This window comes from Anopheles bellator, chromosome 2 (assembly GCF_943735745.2).
Source record: "Anopheles bellator chromosome 2, idAnoBellAS_SP24_06.2, whole genome shotgun sequence".
In the NCBI taxonomy this organism is placed as follows: Eukaryota; Metazoa; Arthropoda; class Insecta; order Diptera; family Culicidae; genus Anopheles; species Anopheles bellator.
Window position 1 is genome coordinate 61,874,006 of NC_071286.1, and position 22,329 is coordinate 61,896,334.

The window sequence follows — 22,329 nt, forward strand, 5'->3', positions numbered from 1 at the left end:
GAAGTGAAAAACGGAAAACGGCACAAAAAAATCTGACCTAAATTAAATTGACGGGGGATCAGCACTGGGCGCTTATCTCTCTCTTTCGCACTCGCGCCGTATGTTTCGACCTGGTATGGAATATGTTTAACTTTCGTTCTTTGTTTGGGAGACAGAATTTCTTCTCGCTCCGTGGCCACCGCCACAATCGTTGGCGTTCGGGGCCCTCGTTTGCTGGGCTTCTGGGTCAACTGGCGGCTGTTGTCGCTGTAGCTGCACCGAGCAGACACACAAACTGCAGACCACGTGATGCATAACGCCCAGCCAACGGATGGCGGTCAACGAAATGGCGAGGGCACCCTTTTCTCCCGGCCACCCTGAATGCACCGCAGCCATTTTCCTTTTGAAGTGTGGAAAGCGTGTTTGCTGGTAAATTTGACCGAGCGTCGTCTTTTTTTTGTTGTTCCTGCACCAGACCCTGCGCCGTTGATGGAAATGTTCTGTAAGCTGAGTGCGCACCGTTTGTAAGTCAGTCGGGCCACCAATATATACTCTTCACCGTACATCGCGGCCGGCCGGCGGCGTCGTTACCGTTTGTCCTTAATGGTTCTATCTGTGTCAAGGATTGCGACCAGAAGACCAGAACAAAGACCGACGTTTCTGCCGTCATACTGTGATGAATCTTTTCATTCGTGTCCGGTTGATCTATAATGTCATAAGCTGTTAAAATTTGCGAAACATTCTGTACGGCGGAAATAGCACATGGACTTTTCCGTTGTTCATAATAAGTGGGAATTATGGTTTAGATTAGTTTGAGTTTAAATGATAAGTGGCGGATGTCGCAAAATGAACGTGAAAAGGGTATGAAAGCAAACTACGACACGAAATATTATGTTTTAAAAATTATTAATAATTATTCCTTGGCATAACTCCGATTTTCATTTAGTATTAAATGATCATGATACACTTCTAAGTTTGTGTCCTTCGGACGGAATGTAACCATATAATGTATTCTTTTAATTTTCTATTTTATGTTTCGATTGTTGTGCAGTTTTAAAATAATACGAGATTGCAATAATTGAACTGCATCCATTAAATATTAATGTGGTGGAAAAGCATAATCTACTTAGCTTATCTATCTACCCGGCTATAGAAGTGGCCCCGAAATACTTGGCATTTTTTTGGTGAAGCATTTTCTAGCGTCCTTGAAGGGCATCATAAATTACTACGTTGCCTTCCTGGCGTGATCGTTACACTATGAAAGATTTGGTCCATCAAGAACTCTGGATTGAAGTCGAGCAATAAAGTCATCTTTCGTCGAGATACATAAAAAATATACCGAGCAAACGTCTTCAGTTCACTATCGGACCAGTGTGCGGTGATCATTCACCGACCGGAAGCACATTCATCAGTCGCGATCGGCCTTTCTGGCCATCTGCTTCGAGTGCCAAGAAGGGCACCCAAAGGCCGCCCAAAAGGTACCGTCGAAAGCATCGCTACCGCGGAACTGCGTCGTAATCAATTAGATTGCGTCGCGTGAGGCCTACTCGAAGCGGACAGGATGACATCAAGGATCTTATTTATATTTCGCTCACTTTCGCCGTTATAAAAATACTGCCACAACCGCACACAGCAGGGCAGCGAGACATTTGCAACGATAGGCGCGCTCGAGCCGCTGTCGATGGGGCAGCGATGGGTCCATGATGAGCTGGTAATTTCTAAATCCGCGCGAAGAAACGAAACGTACTAAAAATAGTTCGACTCCCCGCTCCCCGTGACGCAGATTCCGTGGGGCGCTGGGAAAGGATCGGACCAATGGGGGCCTGGCCAGGGAGGCGACTTCGGGCGGTGACGAGCTGTTGCAATTATGTAAGACGTCTTTCGCTTGCTTCGAACGGATTGTGAAATCCATTTCTCTACACGAGCCGCACTCGTTTCGGGCCGGTTCTGGTCGGAGGGGGTGGCTATTTTCGGGCCGATCGCTAATTAATGAACCACAAACCGACAACAACCATGACCACCACCGAAAGCGGAGACTGTTCTAAACGATTTCACAACAGAGTCACAATTTTTTGCTTACTCATTGCAATGCCGTTTTGCGCTGAATGGACGCGTGCTGGCGATTGCCCCCATGGTGCGGTCAGCTGATGAGCATATGAGCATGCTGCCGGGAAAGAAAGTGAAACAATGAGAGGCAGTCTACGAAAGTAACAATCTGCTACGATAATGTACACATTATGTCATTAGATCGTGTTAGATCATGCGGATCAAGGTAATGTAAATTTAATAACTTGCCATAAGATTTTTCTTGCAACTAGAGCACAATAGTTAAGTAAGTAAGTAAGCTTTCTGATAAAGAACTACACTAAGGAAAATACACTAAATCTACAGACTTTTATCATTTGCATGTTAGCGCAGCTGCCCTTTCGAAGTGTAAATGCCCTTAAAAAGAAAATTTGTTGGAAGCCGAGCAAGTTTTGTATTATTGAAAAAATGGGTGCCTCGTTTATTTGAAAGTGATATGAAACAGTGAGTATGAAAAATAAAAAAACTCTTTGCCGATAACAAATTTTTAATCATCTTATAATAATAGTTTTTAGAAGTTTTTTCAATAATTTTGTATCATACGGTCTAACGGTAAATTCTGTTCTTTGCTCGAGTCAACCGGTCGGTTTCTTGACCCTCTTGTTCCGGAATAAATTTCCACGTTTACTTGAAAAGGTCACCAACAATCCGTTGAGTATATCCCATTTATGGATCGTCAAAATTGGTTCTTGGTCAGACAGACAGAAACAACCAAATACAGAAGTTGAGCCGCCAAAAAAAGGGAATAGAATTTCACGCCACAAACCGAGTTCTCTTTCTTCTGCACCATTTTGCGCCCGTTTCGCTAGATGTAAATTAGTGCCAGAATGTAGATTTGCTCAAGAACGTGGCAACATGCAGCTGAAGACGCGCGCGTCGCGCAAGAATGCTCTGGTTCGCGACGGCAGCCCGCTAAACAGGTTAGCACCGCGGCGTGACCTTGCTCCGTTGGCGTAATACTTGCGCTTCCCCGCGCTGCGCTGGCCCGGGCGTGGTTGGATTGCGAAACGCGGCGTATGATATTGAACTAAATTTAAATTGCTACACCGTTGCTTCTCCCCCCGGTCGAGCTAGAAAGTGTGGCGCGTAAAGAAGGTTCTTCTCCGCGCTCCACGCTTTCTTCCGCGCCGCGAGCATGTCACGGCGCGGGATCTTCTATCTTCGCCGCGTTGCGTTGGCTAAGATTGCATAACCTTAACGCTCTACTCTACGTTCGTTTGTGTGTTCTTTTCCCGCCCAAAACAGATTGTAAGCATAGCAAAGAAACATAAGTCACACACATATACGCACACATTCTCGGGTGAACTTCTACGATCGCTGCCTGAAGGAGTGGGTTTGGGCTGGTAGCACTTGATCGTGAGTGTGGAATGGCAACGTGATCGATTCGAAAGGACCCGATCGGGGATCGGCACCAATGCACGTGGCTGACGATGATGATCATGTTTTGCTATGCGATTGCGCAACTTCGTGCGAACGAGCATCGAATCGGGTCTCGTGGCCCCAAGGCTACGACGGGACGAATTAACCATGTCGGAGATAAAATTCTTCACAGAATACCGAAATCGCAAGCCGAGCCGAGCCGCACCGAATGGAATCTAGGGCACGGTGATGGACTATTTTTACGACACACAGGAAATGGCGAATTGTTTTGGTTTTCCTACACCGATGGAAGCTGAAGCCGCGTGACGATGTGACCGTATCAAAATCACACGTCAGGTTGGTTTCACATAAATTACATACATTTCATTTCCATGCAAATTATATCATACTGTAAAATAGGCAATCACTAACCATAAATAGAAAATGATAATATTCGCTCACAATCAATGCAGTGAAAAAGTCGGCTAGGGCAAATTTTTCATTAAAAAAAAGAATTAGATTAAAAATTTTAAATAAAATAAAATAAATAAAAATGTAACAACTGCATTTCTTTTTAAGTACACAGACATAGTGTATGTAAATGATTATGAATTAAAAAAAAAAATTGTCAGCACTAATAACGAGGAAAACATATTGTGAATGCTTGCAACGTGTACCGGTGTACCTATTGCATTTCACGTGCAGTCGGTAAGCCTGGTTGCACTTATCCCAAGGACAACGTAACGGTGCCTCAATCGCAGCACTTGACATTAATCACTAAACAACCCGCGTAATGTGTCATCGCCAGCGCGCTTTCGAGCACCGTGACCGTTGGACAGTGAAAGGGAGTGCACGAGCCTTTGTTGTCTCCTTCTACTCGCAACCCCCCGGAAACCGTCGGAAGGAGAAGGGAACCAAGAAGCCACAACAAACAGCGTCTTCCTTTTCGTCTAGTGAGAGACCCTTGGGATGGGTAAACCTTGACAACGACGTAATATCGAGCAAACGGTGACCAACGGCTACTTAGATCGCGATACTTAAACAAAACTTCCACAAGCCTTGCCGGATGCTTGTGTTTGTTTCAAGCGATCGTCGATCGTTCGTGGCGACTCAGAGGTACTCGACGACAGCTCGACAAATCGAGCGCGTCCGCAAACTGTCGGATGTTGGCTTCGGGCACGCGCGAAGCCCTCGCGGATCGCTTCACTTGTCTGCCCGCTATCGGTGACCGTGCAAGGGATTATCGAGTCTAAAGTGGTGTTGCGTATTAATATTAGTGACTCTTAATAGCATTCACTTGTGTAGATCCTTTCGAGCGCTCAGATTCGGATCGCTTATCATTCATTGTTTCTGAGAACTATTTTTAGAGCCGCAGAGCTTCTTTTTTAAAATGAGTTTATAAAAGTTTTTTCATCATGTCGGAAGGGAACTGGAATCAATACATCTTGATGGTTTTGTCTGTACTTTTAAGGAAACAACGTTTCCCTTTTTAACTCATGCTGGACTTAAGTTTGTAGATCCCTTTCAAAGTATCAGACTATCGTTATGATTTTAAGTGAAGACCGTGCTGCCGAAAATGGATTTCAGCTGTAGCTGCCTATGCCCTTCTAGAAACACTAGCCCTGCTTGACTGAGTGACACCACCCATGGGCAGCATTCCAGGAGGAATAGAACGCGATTCACGACAGCCCGTTGAAGGTCCGCTTGTTGACGGCAGCGGTGTAACGGTTGTCGCTAAAGGTAGTGTGCGGGTCTACTACGCCGCACCTAGCGCGGTGCCGTTGGGGAGGTCAGTAAACATCGGCGGGCGGGTGAAAACTGTTGTTTTCATTCAGTATAAGCCCCCTGCGGAGGTAATGGTGAGTGGCTGTTGTGCTCGCTGTCCACTCTGAACCGGTGTCTATTACACGCCAAGGTAGTTGAAACCTTCCGCAGGCGCGTGTAGTGCTTGCTCGTGGCGTGTATGGGTGCCAGTCATTGTTGACCGAGTTTGTTGTGATGCTGAGTTGGTCTGACGCGACAACACATGTACGACCTGAAGGCGAGTAACGGTAAATTCTACTTTTCCGTTCGCGTCTCGGCCTTGCCAATGAGCGCAACGATGAGCGGCCGTTAGTAGCCACATGTGGACGTGGCACTCACTCGGCTGTCAATGTCGAAGATGGTTGCGCGCCAAACGATAGTTAGGAAGATAAGATGTGGATTTGGTATTGTTGCCAGTTTTCTGAGTAAATTATATATTTCACGCCATTTGTTTTAGAGTTTGTCAAGTTACACATTATTTTACAATATAGGTGATTTTTGCTGTGTGCCAACTTATGAAATAAAATTTTTAAACTATCTAAAACGCGAAAAAATTAAGGTACATCTTGATCAACTGATCTGCAAATGTCGAACGTAGAATACTAAGTGGCGCAATGAAAGCAATTAGGTATGACGAGATCACAAGTAATCACACGAAAATAGCCAGACTCGGCCAGTCATCGGCTATTTTCGGAGAGCATCATGTAATTCAAGAAGAACAGCTAATTCAATGTACCTGACTTCAGATCGGTGACAATACGCCACGTTGGCGTCGAAAAATTGAATGAAAAATCAAGCTTGAAGAAGCGTGGGAAGATATGAAAATATAGAAAAGCGGAAAGGAAAAACCAAACACCCGTACACACATGCGAAGTGTTTTTCATGCTTAGGCGAACATGTCGTAGTTGGTCACAAGACACGATTTGTCACGCAGTATTTTAAGTAGGTTGTTGGCCGATGAGCAACAACAAAACTGTAGTTTATTGTGCTGTTTCGCTAGCAATGAAATGATGATCACGGTTTTACCCATTTTTTTCTTCGTGATTTCGTTTACTTAGGTTTCGTTAGTGTCTGGCACACGGTAATCTTATAATCTGATGAATGCCCGCCGTAAACAGCAAAGGTGTGCATTATCATTGAAATACCTACAACATGTGATTACGAAGAGAATAAAATTAACAACAATTTATTGTTATGTTTATAGTGTGCCTTGTAGCTCATTGATTGTACGCGTATAAAAAAAGAAAAGAAAATAAAACAAATGATTGCTGATTTATTTAACTCGATATATTAAATATTTGGTAACACTTCTATAAATAGGCCTCGCAAACCAAAATAAAGTCACTCATACTGCATAAAGTTTATTCAAAATGCTAATTTGGTATAATTAGTTAAGATTATTTCGCTTTACGCATTGAACAAAAATGGAAATGGTGGCTCAAAGAATCGAATTTTTGGAAGTACTTTAAGCTCCAACAACCAGGCGTCTCCATCAAGTCCGGTTCCACGTCAACATAGAGTTGTCGTTCTTCACTCGATACACCGGTGCTCGAGGGGCAAGTCGTGAAAGTTTTGACCCAGTGACTCGGTGCCCTTTCTCAATGGCACGGGTTGCGACGCCAACCTGGGTCGCCCTTAGCCCGCCGCAGCGCAACGCCGACGCTCCATTATGATGCGACCGAAAGTCTCCACGAGGGCTCCAGCGGAAGCCAGCTACCGTAACGGATGGCTGTTGTAATGCTCCTCGAATGGGTATGTACTTCGAACTAGAGCACCGCAGCGAAAGTCTATCTTCGTGCGAAAAGCCTCGGTGAAGATGAAAATATGCAAACCCGAGCAAAGAAAAAAGGAACAGAAAAAAACTTATGTTGTGAAAGTCGGCGCAAAGGAAAGTCGATAATGAGGGAGTAGTGTGCGGCTTTAACTTCACCCTTGTCCAGCGAAGGTCTTGGTCTCGGTTCGCACTGTGCACGGTGGATTTGGATCAAGGTTTTGGGGAATTTAATTAAACAATTTAAGCGTTGAATAAAGTGTATCTAAAGAATAGTGAATCGTACAACGAAGAGGTTTGAAACGGGAATTGACAAAATGATTGCCAATAAACTCAGGTCAGCCATGTGTCGAAAACGGGCCTAGTAATGCTCACTTCAGCAATCTGTGCCAAACTCGGACCAGAAAGCGAAGTGGAGTCGAAGACACGAAAAGTGCATGCAATGGGAAAGCGGTTCGGAAGTTTCTCTTTTTATTCCCATCGGCGCGTGTGGAGTGTGGCGCTGCGAAACCGGGCCACGGTGCTACGAGGAGGAGTGTAACATTATTACCATCACCAGAAGATTACTTCATATTGGCTGGGCGGCCTGGGCGCCTCCGTGCTGCCTGTGCGCTGCCGTGTCCGTTCCAATTTTAGGGCCCTGTTACGGGAGAAAGCGACTGCCAAGCGTGAGCCGTGTCTTCGCGTCTAATAATCTTCGTTTATCTCCCTTTCTACGGAGCATCCGACCGATAGGAGCGGAAGGCGATACCGAACCTCACCGGAGCTCAAGTTCGCCCCTTTGATGGTGGGGAATTTGAAGCGCCACGAGGCTGAATGTGCAGCGATATGAGAGAAATGAGGCTCCGGCGTCTTGCGAGATGATTACAGTAACGGCCGTGACAGTGGGAAATGTGCACTTTCTAAAAAATAAAAACACGGTGAACCAGAAACGATTACGCTCACGGAAACAGACGGACGGACTAAGATGATCATGGGCTGAATTGGTAGATTTCAGTAGAAGTCCATTTAATCAAACTATGACGTAGTAGAAGAATCCAAAACTTCTGAAAATTTAACTTAAGAGGGAGATTGGCGTTGAACTGGAGACTGAACTGGTTTGAGCAGAATATTAGTAGATCCGGAGGATCGTTGATCGTTGCTTATATCTGAGAAAGGTATGAAAAAACTGGGTTATTGCTTCTTAAGGTTTAGATATAATTGTTTTAATCACACTTTAAGCTTTTGGATCAATTGACATTTTTTGTAAACTTAATTTTTTGGCTTTGCCTTTCTCTCTCTCTCTCTCTCTTTTTTTGTTAGCGATAGGGTGCGAGTTTTGAGATAATGAAATTGAAGGGATTCGTGAGGATCTTAAGGAAGGATTATGATTCATTTCTAGAATTTTTCTAGAAATATTTTTAAATGCCTATGTTCTTGTTTTGTTTCAATTTTCTTTTGTTTCTTAATTTATCTTCAAACAGTTGATATTGATATTCTGTTTCTCTTATCAACTGCAAAACTGTCAAAAATAATTGGATTAGGTATAGTAGCACTTGTAGGTCACAAAAACAGAACTGGGAACATTTATAGCTGTACACTTTAAGGAATGACAAATATGCGCTGAGAGCGCATCGGAGAAAGGAAAGACTTTCGCGCACCGGACAAACGAGGGGCAACCCGTAAGAGCATAAGAGAAAAAGAATGGCACAAACCGAAAATTAAAGTGAAAACCCACCGACCGATTTCGCGCAACATCACGGCGGCGGTATCAACGGCGTACATCGCAGGCACGAGGGGCGGATCATTTGTGTAATAATTTGTAATTTGTTATGAAAGTGAAGCGAAAGCGAACGGCAATCTCGGGCCAGAGGATCGCGGGAGTTATGCTGCGTATGCTGGGGGCTTTTGCTTTCTCAGGTAGGAGAAACGGAAAGAAAAAACCGCTGACCATTCGGGCGTTGCAGTTCCAGTTTTGTCTAATTATGAGTTAACATTTTCCCAACTGTGCGCCTGATAACCCGAACGAAAGAGTACGCAATCTCGTATGCGTTTGTGTAAAATGTCTAAGTGCAAATAAAAGTATGTTGTTTTAAATTTCCTACGAGCTGTATACACAATAAAATGGTGACGATCGAGAACAAGTTAGAAATGATAGTTTAGTTATGAATACTTTATATTACTAAATTCACTTTGTTAATTATGTTACTTCAGTAAAAACTATCCGTAATTGTTTAATAAGTGCCATTTGGCTTTGTTTTATCATGCTCACGAGTGCGTAATGTTCTTTTATCACGCCAATCAGGGCGCTTTTTACCAAGTTTATCTTTTCCCATGCGAAAATCGTTAGAAAATCAACCTTTTCACGGTCGCACACATGGGGCGAAACTTGACCTCGAAACACACTCACGATCGCACTCGCGTGAAATCGTGAGTGAAAGTGTTCTAAATCTGTGCTGGCAAGAAGCAATGGCAGAAAGAAAGAGGAGAAATGAAAATTGAGAACCGGTTCCAGCAATGGCTGCCGATCACGAATGCTGCTTGTCTGCCCGTTGGCCTCATTTTACCGTGGGGGCACTCTAGCATTATGCTCGAACCCCATTCACCCGGTCGTGCGTTCGTTTTTACCTTCTGTTTCTGCGCCTTTCACCATGCTCAGCAGTCGTTTTCCATTTTCCAGTAGTTTGAGGTAATTTTCCGTCTCGCAAGCGCACCATTAAGGCGTTTCAAGACGATATGGGTTTTTTGGTACTTTGTTCTAGTTCAGGCGACGGTAACATGCAAAAAGTTATGTTCGACAATTCGTTGTAAAGTTCGTTCTTGTTGTGGTATATTTTATCTTTCTGTCAAAGTTCAATTAATAGTCCTCTTTTATCAGACTGAAAATTGAGCAGGCGTTGCGCATTTTGTATTGTTTTTAAAAAAATTTATAAATTATGTTAACTAATACATTTCTCAACCGTCCCTCGTATGAATAATTTTGATGATTTTCAAAATTAACGTTTATTAGTTTTCGTTATATAATTTTTATTTTTCAATATGTTTTCCACTTTTTCAGGATCTTTCTTTTTCTTTCATTCGTTAGGAAAAAAGAAAAATTTTAAATATACTAGAAGAACCTTGGGCAAATACGTTCGGCTGCGGTTTATTAGGTCACTTTGGTCATAAATCATCATGCGCTTCGTTCTGGTTTGCGTCGGTGTCGTGGCTACTACTTGCTATTCGTTTTCGTTGAGCCGTTTAATGTCTTCTGAGCACTTCTGACGTCTTTCAATGGCCCATACATAATGATCTAGTAAACGATCGGGCCAGTAAGTGAGCTGATCCTGGCGGGCATGTGCTGCCGTAGGTGCCCGTTGCAAACGCTTTTGCTAACGATAACTGCTTAGCTGCGGTTACACTCTGGTCGTTTTTTTTTAAAGAGAACACGATATTTTGATTTTTGATTAGTTTATTATTACATCTAAAGCATAGAAAATTCCTGTTTAATTAGTTAAGTATATTAGCTTGGTTCGTGAACTTTTTCTGTCATCGTGTTCCGCTTCTTGCTAGATTCAAAAATCACAAATGTATTCGCATAATATTTATTTCGCTCTCGGTGTTGCTTTCGATTTTGTGCAATCAAGCGATTTCTCTATCGGCCGATTGTTTGAATTAATGCACTGCTTTCTCCTGGGAGCCACTCTCGGCAGGAGAACTTCCGTTAACGATGCAATCGCAACGCGGCAGAGAAACGAAACATAACAAAACCGAACGGCACGGCCAGAGGAAAAGCTACATTTACTTTTGACACAGAGCGAGTGTTGGTCGAAGGGGGACTGGCCGCAGTCATTCAAACCGCAGCCTCCGTCGTTTCCGCGCCGAACAAGGCAGCGTTGGACAAGTTTTCTCACCGACTTGACCTAGATCCGGCCTACGGTTGACCGGAAAACTCTCCCCGTAGTGTCGGCCTCATGCCAACGTCGGGTCCGCGTAAGCAGCGTGTCTGCGTGAGTATGTTGTCGTTTGACGGAAGGTTGAGGCTACCGAATCTGCGCCACACACATGCGGTTTTTCCTCAATTTCTTTAAACGGCCAAAACACGTAGTATGTTTTTCACGATGGAGCCGGTTGGTGAAAGTTTGGCAGTGTTTTAGAAGTTGGGAGTTTGGGAGCGTTTGGGAAAGGTGCGGCTTCCGAAACATTGCAAATTTAATAGGCATTACTATCGCTCCGAAGTACCAGAGGAACCTGTCCCATTTGATAGGATTAAGTCCGTATTTTTAATCGTATTCAGAAAACCGGCAATACACTGTCGATAATAAATTGCTAAGGGAAACCGACACATCGACAATTGTCACTATCAATAAAGGGGACCAGTTTATCCCGTTTCACTGCATTTTTACAATAAAATCAAAAAAATACAGTTATCAGGCTCTTTCAGGCTCTTTCTTAGACATCGTAAAGTTGAGTCAGCTGAAATTCAGTCTAATGATAAGATAAATGTTAGATACCTTTTACGATCAAACCGTGCGTTTCTTTTAAAAGTCTCGAACAGTTGCGCACATTTTATAAGGTTGGGTAACGAAGTATGAATTGACGAATATCTCATCTAAATCTCTATCTATCTTTGTGTTTTCTATTTTGCCATCAAAATCTTATCTTCGATAGCACAGAGAGTTCCATTTGGTGGGGTAAATTAAAATCCAGCGTGTGGGCAGCATTCGTAGCCTCTAGTCACGCTTGCGACAAGAGGGTCGTGATTATTTGTTCGCATGCTCTGAAACTGAAATCGCCACCCCGTCTGGGTTGGTCATCGACCTATATTATCGCTCCCAATATTGCGAGCTAAAAGTAGCATGCACCTGGGTGGTGGTGCCGTGACCTCACCTGTTTTTCAAACCCCCAAAACCGTTACCGTCGCCTTTCCGAGAAGGGTAACGAACCTTAAATGCCTATCGTTATCTCACGGAAAAGATTGCTGCCCACTTGCGTTCGAACCGGATTTTTGCCAAACCGCCCGTTGGAGGCACCACGAAGAAAAGGATTATTTAAGTTGAAAAATGAAAATATTAATTGCCAAGCTTTTTCGCAAGTGACTACAGAGCAGACACGTGTTACGTCTCGTTCGGAATCATACTGCTTGGGCCATTTTAATCAATTACACAACCGTTTAACTAACGACGGAGGCTGCTTTGCGAAACATTGTGAAACATCTGCGACCCAGGGTTGATGGAGGGTTCAACAAAGAACCCGAGCAACCGTTGTGCGGTGGGTGTGCAAAAATAGATCGCAAAAAGTAGCACCAAACACCCAAAAAGACGCAAATAAAAAACCAAAACAAAAACATCAACCCGCGGGGCAAAAGAACCAAATTGAAAATTGAAAAAAAAAAATGGGCCGCAGCGGCCGAAATAATGATTGGCAAAACATCACCATCATCATCATCCGCACGTAAATTGGTAAACAAATCCGAGAAACACCTCCCGTCGCCCCGTCGATGCTGGCTGACGGCGTAGAGGTATCAGCTGAGAGTATCGCCGCGCAAAAAGTCAAACATAAACAAGATAACGCGAGACATCCGAAAGAGGCGCAAACATTTTGCCGGAACGCGCGCCGGGAATTTGTTTGTGGAATGCCGTTTGTTATCGTTCTCAGCATGGGTAGAGTTTGTGAGGAAAACGGATCCCGGGATCCGATGGCATCAGATGGGATCTCCGGTATGCTAATTCATAATAGTGTTACTCGCCGAACGCTGCAAACTGATTAAGCACGTGAGTCGATAAGTTTGTAGTGAGGGGACAGGATTTATGGCGATCCTCTGTGTATTACAAACACGGGCGCTTAAACCATCGTTTAGAAGCCATTCCCTCCTACATTACTATTCAAACATTGTTGATCCTCATAGTTGTGTTCTGGTAACTTATCAAACAACTCCAATATGCTATGCGTCGTGTACTCGCACCGGAAGTACATACTTGCCCCGCCGATTGCATAATACTATCGTCGACCGTGCTATCACCGTCACCGTCGACCGTCTTACTTCGCTCGCGGGTCGGATCAACTGGCGACGAAGAACTGTACAATCTTCCTTCGTCGATGAATGCTGCGCCTTGATTTCAACATTGTTAAACGATCGTTTTTCGATCACGTGTTACATTAAACGTTCAACGATCGGAAAATGAATAAAAACGTATCACAAATTCAACATTATTTGAAATTTTATACAATACATTATTTGAAATTTTAAACCTTATACCTGATACTCGGGCCTGGGATCTAACTTAACAACGAAACCGACTTTTGTTTATCCGACTTGTTTTAGAATAAAAACGTTTTTGTGGCATCTTTTTGCCAAATTGAACATGCAGAAACTCATACATAGTTACACTTTAAGAACCAAACCAACACCGTACTACGCCATGTGCTGTGGAAGTTGCAAATAAGAGGGTAGAGCAAAACAAAATGCGCCAAATCATCAAATCATCTTTCGCAGGGCGATCTCAGACGGCCCCAGATCGGTCCATTGACCCCACTCGGTAGCGGGGTGCCGTCGCTCGCCGACGGCCCCAGAGTGCGCCAGAATCTGTCTCGTTCCATTCTTTCTTTCGGTTTTTTTGTTGGTTTATTTCCGACAGGCGCTTTTGGGGCTGGGCCCGGTGCAAGTGCATCGAACGAATGTCGCAGTTCGGCAACCCGATGGCGAAGCCCAGCATGCGCGGCGCAGCGATAAACGCAGCTGCGCAAAAATGCGCCTTTGGATCCGTTCTAAACATAAGCGACGGAGCGCTGCGCGTTGGCAAAAGAAGGGGAAGAAGCGACTTACGGACCCCCTTTTCCGACAGATTGGAGCAATGAAAATTGAGAACGGAGCGCAAAACGGGGCTCATCTCGGAACGGGCGCGTTTGTTGAAATACGAAGCGCACACAAAACTACATAATTACTATTTTTATGCTGCCCCAGAAGGCGTACCACAAAATTTGAAACAGTAACAAAATTTTAATGGCGTCGGCATTTGAACATAAGGTTTGCTGTGGAGAGAATGTTCAAACCACTCTGAACGATGTGATAAGAATTCTTTTTTCAAAGTTTGTTCTTTGCCGTTTGAGTGGCAATAAGATTAACGGCATGTTTTGTTTGTATAACTTCAAATATTTAGCGTTAAAAACAATTAATATACTCATTATTAAAATACTTTTGCCCATATTTTATTAGTTATTAACTTTGATCTAAATGCAAATATCACACCAGAAATGGACTCGCCCAAAATTTGCGCGCCAAAACGTCCCGACGCAGTCCACGCGGGAGTCGATGGGTTGTTTTGCATTTCTGTTCCTCTTTCGTAATCTTGTTTTTATTGCGCACCAGGCATTGCACTCATTGAGGCCATTCTCCTCACGACCCCACCGGGCCGGGCTTCCTTCAATTAGCGGCCCGCGGAAGTACCCGCGCGGAAGTGAATAAGTGAGGTGAGATGGCACGTGTTTTTTCGGGAAGGCCCAAAATTGGAAACATAAAAATCTCGCGGCAGCTGCAACTGCAACGGTGCAATTTTGCGCTCGGGAATGATTTCATTCCCGGTTTTTTTTTTGTTTATGGTTCCTATTTTATCATTCCGCTGTCATCGCTGCATCTTGCGTCGCTGTGGCGTGCCACGCGCCCCGTTGCGCTCCCGGTTATGCAGGCCGGGGCGAATGCACTCAATGCGATTGCGATGCACCGACCGACGGTCAATTCGGTGAACTCTGGCGAGTGCAAGAGAGAAAGAGAAGGAAGAACATATTATGAAATCGGTCGACTAACCGCACAGAACTGCAATGTTGCGGAATTTGGGGCTTTTTGCTGGGGTGTTTAAATAAAGGGCTCATACTAATCTAACAAAAAAGTAATCATAAAGTACAACTTGAAGTCCCTTCACTTTTGCATTTTGTAACTAAAATGAGAAGCTGAGGCGTATTTAACTAAATTTAAATTTTAAATCTCAAATCTCAATAGCACTATCAGATCATTGTGAATCCTTTTAAATCGATTATCGCGAATTTTCGTTGATTTTCATGTTCATTCGATCCATCGTTGTCATCGTCATAAACATGTTGTTCAATCCAAGCAAACATGTTTGCTTTCATTTCGCAACGGAACGCAGTTTGCAGGGACGGCTAGTTTTGTGATAAAAATCATGAGCAAATCTTCACGAAGAAATCATTCCAAGTTGTTCGTATTGGTAAGAAGACTATTTCTATATTTCTTAATTATCTAGCATCTGTTTTGTGAAATTAGTAAACAAAACAACAAATCATCTGATTCTTTCTCTCTCGCAACAACTTAGAAAATGGCGCCCAACTTGCAGATTCTTACTCTTGTTCGGCACTCTTGGACCCTGTCTATTTTCGCATTTGCTCTCTTCGCAGCTTATTAGTTGGTTGTTAAACATTTTCTTGAGTTTTGCGTCGGTAAGCATCGTTTGAAAACGGAAACATAAACACGTTCGGTGGTTGGGCCGCAACAGCGTGGCGTCGTGGCGTCCGGCGTAAACAGATCGTTGCGCGCCGAAAGGAGGAAGAAAACAGACAACGCACACAGACGCGGGCGCGAGCGCGTGATTTGGTGAGCTCCTTTTCGCACGGCAAGGACCGCTTTTTATTCGTTGACCCCGGGAGCCGATGCCAATTTTTGGCGCAAAGTCGCGCAAAGTGGCGTAGTTTGTGTCGTTTGGTGCCGCCCGGGGCATCAAACACTCTCCACTTGTGTTTGGGTGCCAGGATCGTGGGGCTGCAAGTGCAACAACGCCGGTGCGGCGGTTCGTTGCACGCGCCCGAGGGCCACCGAGAGCGATCTTGATAATGTGCGTCGGAGAAACGGGCTGCAAAAGGATAACCGCGAAGGTCAACAAACTTGTGGGTTCCGTCCTGGGCTGAAGGAGATTTTGGTGTTTCTTTGCTGCCATTCTTTGCTACATGATTAGAACTCAGGAAGGTATACGTTACGGCATCGTTAGCCGTGCCGACGGTGTTTTCTTCGTTTAGGTAGCTATGCGTTTGGTCCTGCCTCGCTATGATCACGGACGTTGATTGGCCTGTCTCTATATGCTTCGAAGAACATAATACACTTTACCGCCGGTTGCACTTGATTAGAAGATAAACATTCCAGAAATCTTCATGCTGGCGATTTTATGCTTCCGTTTCTTTTAAGGTTGTTTTGAGTGCTTTAAAGTTACAATTTAACTTTTGCTCACTCATATAAATTGTTGCATTGTTGTGGAAAAATGTTAATGTTAATAATATTAATTGTTTCTGAAATTTCGAAACCATTCTGACGAATGTTTTATTTTGAAATTAGCAACAGCCAGCCTTTATGTGTCAACCAATAGTGTAATGAGGTTTACATCCTCATGCAATCCAAATCATTTTTCATTTTTTAAATTTGTATCTAAAATTTCGATTTCAAAATCATTCAATCTTCAATTAATCAATCAATCTATTGCTGTACTTAAATTGTACTCCATATAGTTTCTGTTTGTTTAGTTTGGTTAGTTTGGTAATTAAAATTGAAGACGAAGGACTTTTCAAGTAATACTAACGCTTAAATAAGACTGGGCTTAGAACTAAACAATTGAACATAAAATTGATTATCTTATATCTGTCGTTGATTGCAAATTGTTTCAAAAGTTTCTAATAATTATGACCATGTGTCCTTGAACATATATCGTTTATTACATTTGTAATCGGTTGATTTTATTGTTGTAATTTTCTTTAATTCGATTTAGTTTTCAATCGAATAATTGTTTAACCCTTTCGATGCTTTCTTTCTTTAAATGCGTTCACATTATAATAGATCCTTTGTAAACGTTGTTTAATGTAACCGCAAAAACTTTACAACTCTACCGAACCACTATACTTATGATTCAGGTGAGAATGAAAACGATACTTCACTCTGTGCTAATATATTTATAGGCATTTCCGGTCTGAATTGGCAAAACCCATGAACGCGTTGAAACTTGTTCTTTCGGCCCTAGAGTTACCGAATGTTGGTCTTCACGCTGTAAAGGCTTTATGTGCTACGGCATGTGTTCTGCAGCGGTGGCAAACGCAGAAAATCGAGACTTCTTAATGGCGTGAGTCATTATAGTTGTGTTCGCTTATTGGAAGAGTTAGAGGCTACATGTACGAAACATTGTTGACTCGTTGATCTCAGTGATCAGCTCCGTTTTTTTCCTGTATCGATTTAATTTAGCACCTCAGGGTATTTTTTCATTAGATCTTAGCTACGTAAAAGATAAAATCAGCCAAAGGTTTGATACATTGCATTGTTTGATGCAGACCCAACAAAACTCGCGTGGTCTTAATGTTGGACGTCGCACGCGCGCTCTGCACAGTGCTATAACAAAACCATACGATGCAAAACCAATAAACCTGCCCTTCTAGTGATTCCATTGCATAATCAACCAGCCAGCCTGAAGAACCCACTATCAGCGTATGGGGCATGAAGCTGAACATAAATTATAAATTGCTAACCTTGAAACTACGCGGAGCAAGGTGTGACTCAGTGACGTACTGTGGGCCATCGATTTTACAAATTATCGATAAATTTATTAGCAATTAACATTCAAATGCGAATACTATCGTTCCACTTGAGACACCATGCCTCGTCGTTCAATACATTGTAACTGTAATGAAGAAATACGACTGCATAGAAATGCATAAGATAAAACTGGACATTTGTTTTACAATATCGTGGCTGGAGAATAATTTCACACATATTTATCACCGCCATAAACCATCTCTATAATATGTGTAGCTAAGCCAGCAACGGAATAAAGAGGTTGTGAAGATACAGCGACAAATGGAAACATTCTATCATACCAGATAAAACACATTTTAAGTTGATTGGTTTGAAATAACAATTTAAACTACTAGGTTGTAGTTAAAGAGTAATCTTCGCCATTCTGCGCGACCCCAAACATTCATTAAGATCATGTTTTCACTCGCCATGAATCACGCACCGCCAGGCGCCGTGATCATAAAAAGGGGCCACAAGGCAATTGAACTTACCGGGCGTGCGTTTTGAGCCTGGAAGACTTCGTGCTGCGGCGCTGCGCCGCGCCGTGTTGCAAGATGGCGAAGGCGCACACCACATTTACTGTTTCAACTGCGAGAAGCGGTCGGATCTTCTTTGTAGGCGTTTCTGGCGGCATCCGTCTGCCACGAGGAAGTGTGACGCATAGCAATGCGAAGAAGCACGGAAAACGGGGGTAATAAAAACATAATAAACATACTGCGTCCGAAGGAGCTGTGCCGTTCTGAACGCGCGTCTTGCAGCTCTTTGGCGGCGCTGAACTAAATCGAACTTCATTCGTACGGTTGAAGGCCATTGGGGCTGAACTGGGCGGCGCGGTTGAATGCAACTCTGCAAATGTTGCTCCCCGCGAATGCTGGAGCATGAGATGCCGTGAACGAAGGAGGCTTCAGGAGGTCTATGTTTTGGTGGACGGGCGTTTGTTTTTGCTAGATTGACATGTCGCTGGAAGTGGGATGAACAACAATCGGATCAAACGAGTTTAGTACGAACAAAAGGTGGCAAGTAATATTTTAAAACAAATGGTGAAAATTTTAAGCAGTCGAAAAATAATTTATTTGTTACAAAAGTAAATAAAAGTAACCGTATAATGGCTTTTGTATAATAATGTTATATATTCCGAATATAAATGAAGCTTAGGAGAATATCAGAAGATCATATAGACAGTAGAGCAGTGCAACAATTTAATTCAATGTTTTTTTTCAATTTCAATTTTTTTGAGTATAAAATTTCTTTCATTAATTTAAGACGATAAAATTAAACGATGCAAAAAAGCCAATATAGTGGACGTATCTAAATTTTTAAAAACTCCACTTAAGATTTTTTTTATTTTCTACCAAAAAAATTTTGATTAGTGTTATATTCCTTCCTTTTTTCCTTTTTTCGACTAAATTTGTGTACTGTTGCAAGTCGGGAACATATCAAGCGACGAGAAACGGTACTGGACATTGCCACCCAGACTGGTCCTTCCTTCCGTGGCATTGTGGGCGGTTCCGCTGGGTTTAAGTAAAAAATGGAAAAGGAAAAATGGAGCTCTATTAGCGTGGCAGCACCAGAATCTGGGCTGTCAATTGTAAATAGGTCTCGGTTCCTGCCCGAATAAGGTCTTATTTAAATGCTACCGCGTTTGGAAACATGAACCAATTCCTTATTTATTCCAAAACTGTAATAATTTTATATTATGTTTAAGAAATAAACAACATAAACTTAACAGCCCCAGCGGGTTAAAGGCTACCATCAATCTCAGTTCTTGGCCTCCAGTCCAAGTGAACTGCAACCCAAAAACTGCCCGTTTGGAAGTGGAATAGGAATATCAAATTTCCGTAAATCAACCTACCCGTTCGGGGCATAGATCTTTGATTAGCATGGCATAGTAATTGTCATTGAGCGCAGAGACCAACTACCCTACGGTAGGGCGAAGAACAAGGCACTGGCCAGGCGTACCTCGACGCCTACCTTACTTCGCTCGACCGCGTGGTCTAGCGTTTCGCTTTCGTTACGTTTTTCGAACCCTTCTAGGCGCCGACGGCCAAGACAATCACTCAATTAATGAAACAAAACCTCCACTAGCTGGCTGGCTAGCAGGCGGCCACGTCTGTTGCTCCGTGTCGGGTAGGGTCGGCGAATGTCATGCGGAAGTGCGCCGATCGCCGGCCAATCCCACCACGACAGTGTCGCTCGTCTCGCAGTGGTGTGGCACCCGTAGAACCCGTTCCAACAGATATTATGTCAAGTCGAGTCTAGTTTCCGCCGACGGGTGTCCGGCGAAGGCAGTGGTAGAGTGGCGGTAGCGGCAGCGTTGTCCGATCGCTCAAAATGGTAACCGTGGCGTCGTACAGGCGTTTCATGCTTACGCCACCGGCCGCAGATGGAGGGAAGAATTATAGTAATGGACTAAAAAAAAAAGCAGAAACAACGGCTGAAACAAGGAAATTCTAGCGCGGCGCTCGAAGATGCCAAAGCTCACGGACCACGAGGCGAGTGTCGCGCGTATAGGCGATTGCGTAATGCGATTCTAACGAAGGGGATTCGGTGTGTTCGCCTAGGTGTCGGTTTCACTTTCGTTCGGATCTATCGGTTACCCCTTAGGTGGGATTAGAACGTATCAGACACAGGACTCAATTATACAGCTGCAGTTGGGGTTCCGGTTGTGCGCCGAGGGAAGTAACCTTGCAGTCGGTGGAGAGCGTACCTTTTGACCAAACCGGCTAAGAATTTTAGAACAACCCTACTAAGGCCCTAACTCGTACAAAGAGGTTGAATATTTCAATGTAGTAAATATGAACAATATTGTATTTATAATGTTTTTTTAAGACGAGTTTGTAAAGTAATCATTGTATTGTTTCAATCATACTGTTTGTTAATTTTGCTCTCCGATGATGTTGTTTGTTCACTCGATCGGATAGATCCAGCATTTAACGTGTTTCTTACCAAAGTTCAGGAATGAATGGAATGTTCTTTGTTTAGCAACTTTCTGTTTTTCTCTCACAGCGTTTTTTCTGCAATCCGTTGTGTTCTGTTTCGTTCCTTCTTCCGCTGTCAGCGTTCTTCAAAATGGACGTGTTTGGTTGTCGTCTTCGCCGGCGGTCGTCGCCGCGGTTCTTATGGTGGGGTTTTCTGATTTTCTAACTTTTAGTTTTACTCTTTACTCGGTTCCTTCTACCAGAGGTTCGATCACCCGTTCCTGGCCTCCGCCAGCCCAGGGTTTGCCGCGATTGAGTAATCGCGCGCCCGCCCAATTTAATGTCGTGTCCGACGGCGCGCACGTTTTCTCACGATCGCGATGCCCGTGAAGACATTTCCGGACCGGCGCGCCGCTCTTGAACTTCAAACTGGACGCGAACGGTGCCTGCCGTTGATTGCGGAGCCAGTCGCAGAGCAGTCGTACGGTTTTTTTCCTTTTCTCCTCTTTGGTCAGGAATTTGAATATTCCAGCGACTACGGTATCACCCTAAACAGGACCGATGACGCACGTCTTAAGCGGACGCTGAGAGTTAATTGCGCCTCGGCGATGGGTAGAGAGAAATATGCCCAAATGGGGAAATACCCCTGAAGAAGCTTAACGACTGTTTACGACAATCAATTAAACCTGAAACGTGCCTACACAAAGATAGTGTTTAATATGAAAACTAACATCTGACACGATCGAGCCGGAAAGTGGCCTTCAACGTTGATCGTATTGTAATATTTGAATTACTTTTGTTTCAACTTACGGATAGGTTACGTCATGGTGGATCCCGTTTCCTCGGTCAGCTATCGGAAGTTCAGCATGAACATGAAATAATTATCACTCGCTCAGTCGATCGTTCGGTCTCGGACCTCGGATCGCCGGCCCTCAGATGAGTCGGCAAATTCGATCGACATGCATGATCGATGTTTAATGGGCGATAAAATTTCCGTACAGCTTCAAATGAAGACAGCATTAACTCCCTGCGGACGGGAGGTTGCTGCTGGTTAACAGGGAAGGCGAAAGTGCCGCCATAAACATTCGCGATCAATATTCGCCCAATGCCTCCGGGACTGCTTCATGGCGCTTGACCACCACCAGAACGTCTGCTCTGTCCCTCTCTAGAACCCTGCCGGAACTCACGCGCCATTGCGCAAACGGAAACTCTTCCCATTCCTGAGAGCCCTGCGCCTGCGCACTCAGCGCGGTGTCTCCGGTGCGGCCTGTTTTATAATGGAAACGAACGACCATGAACTGTTATGTGTTTATTTCAGCAGACCGCTGGGAGGGAGTCTCGTGCGCGTGTGTGTGTTTGTGTCTGTGGGGAATATACGTAATATTAATAATATGCCATAAGTGGGGTGGCGTTGCGGCAAGTCCGACTGAAGGACACGCGAGGGGCACTGGCTGGCCGTTTCGCTGACGCACTTTTAATGGAACGCGCCCATTGGAACCCTCGGCTTAGGGCTCTGCGTGGGTGCGTTTCAGGACAATGGCGCCTCTCGGCAGGATTCAAGGTTGCTGGTGTTGCTTGTCAGGTTGGCTTAATTAAGGGTGGAAAAAGCGAACCTCACTCGGGCGCCTCCGTACACGTTCCGGATAAAGTTGTGCGCTTCCTGGTTTGCTGCCACGCCGCCCATTACGTTCTTGGGGCCCTTCTTGGGGCCACCTAGGATCAGGTCTTCACTGGCCCTTCTTCTTCGTGTATCTAGTCGGGGCTGACAGCAGCCGATCGCGACGGGTTGTCATGCTCCGGCTCGCATCGGCAGAAAAGTAGCACGCATCGAAAGGGAAATTCTTCCGGGAATGAATGATTCCCATTAAGGTGGTGTCTGTTTGTGTTTGTGTACGTTA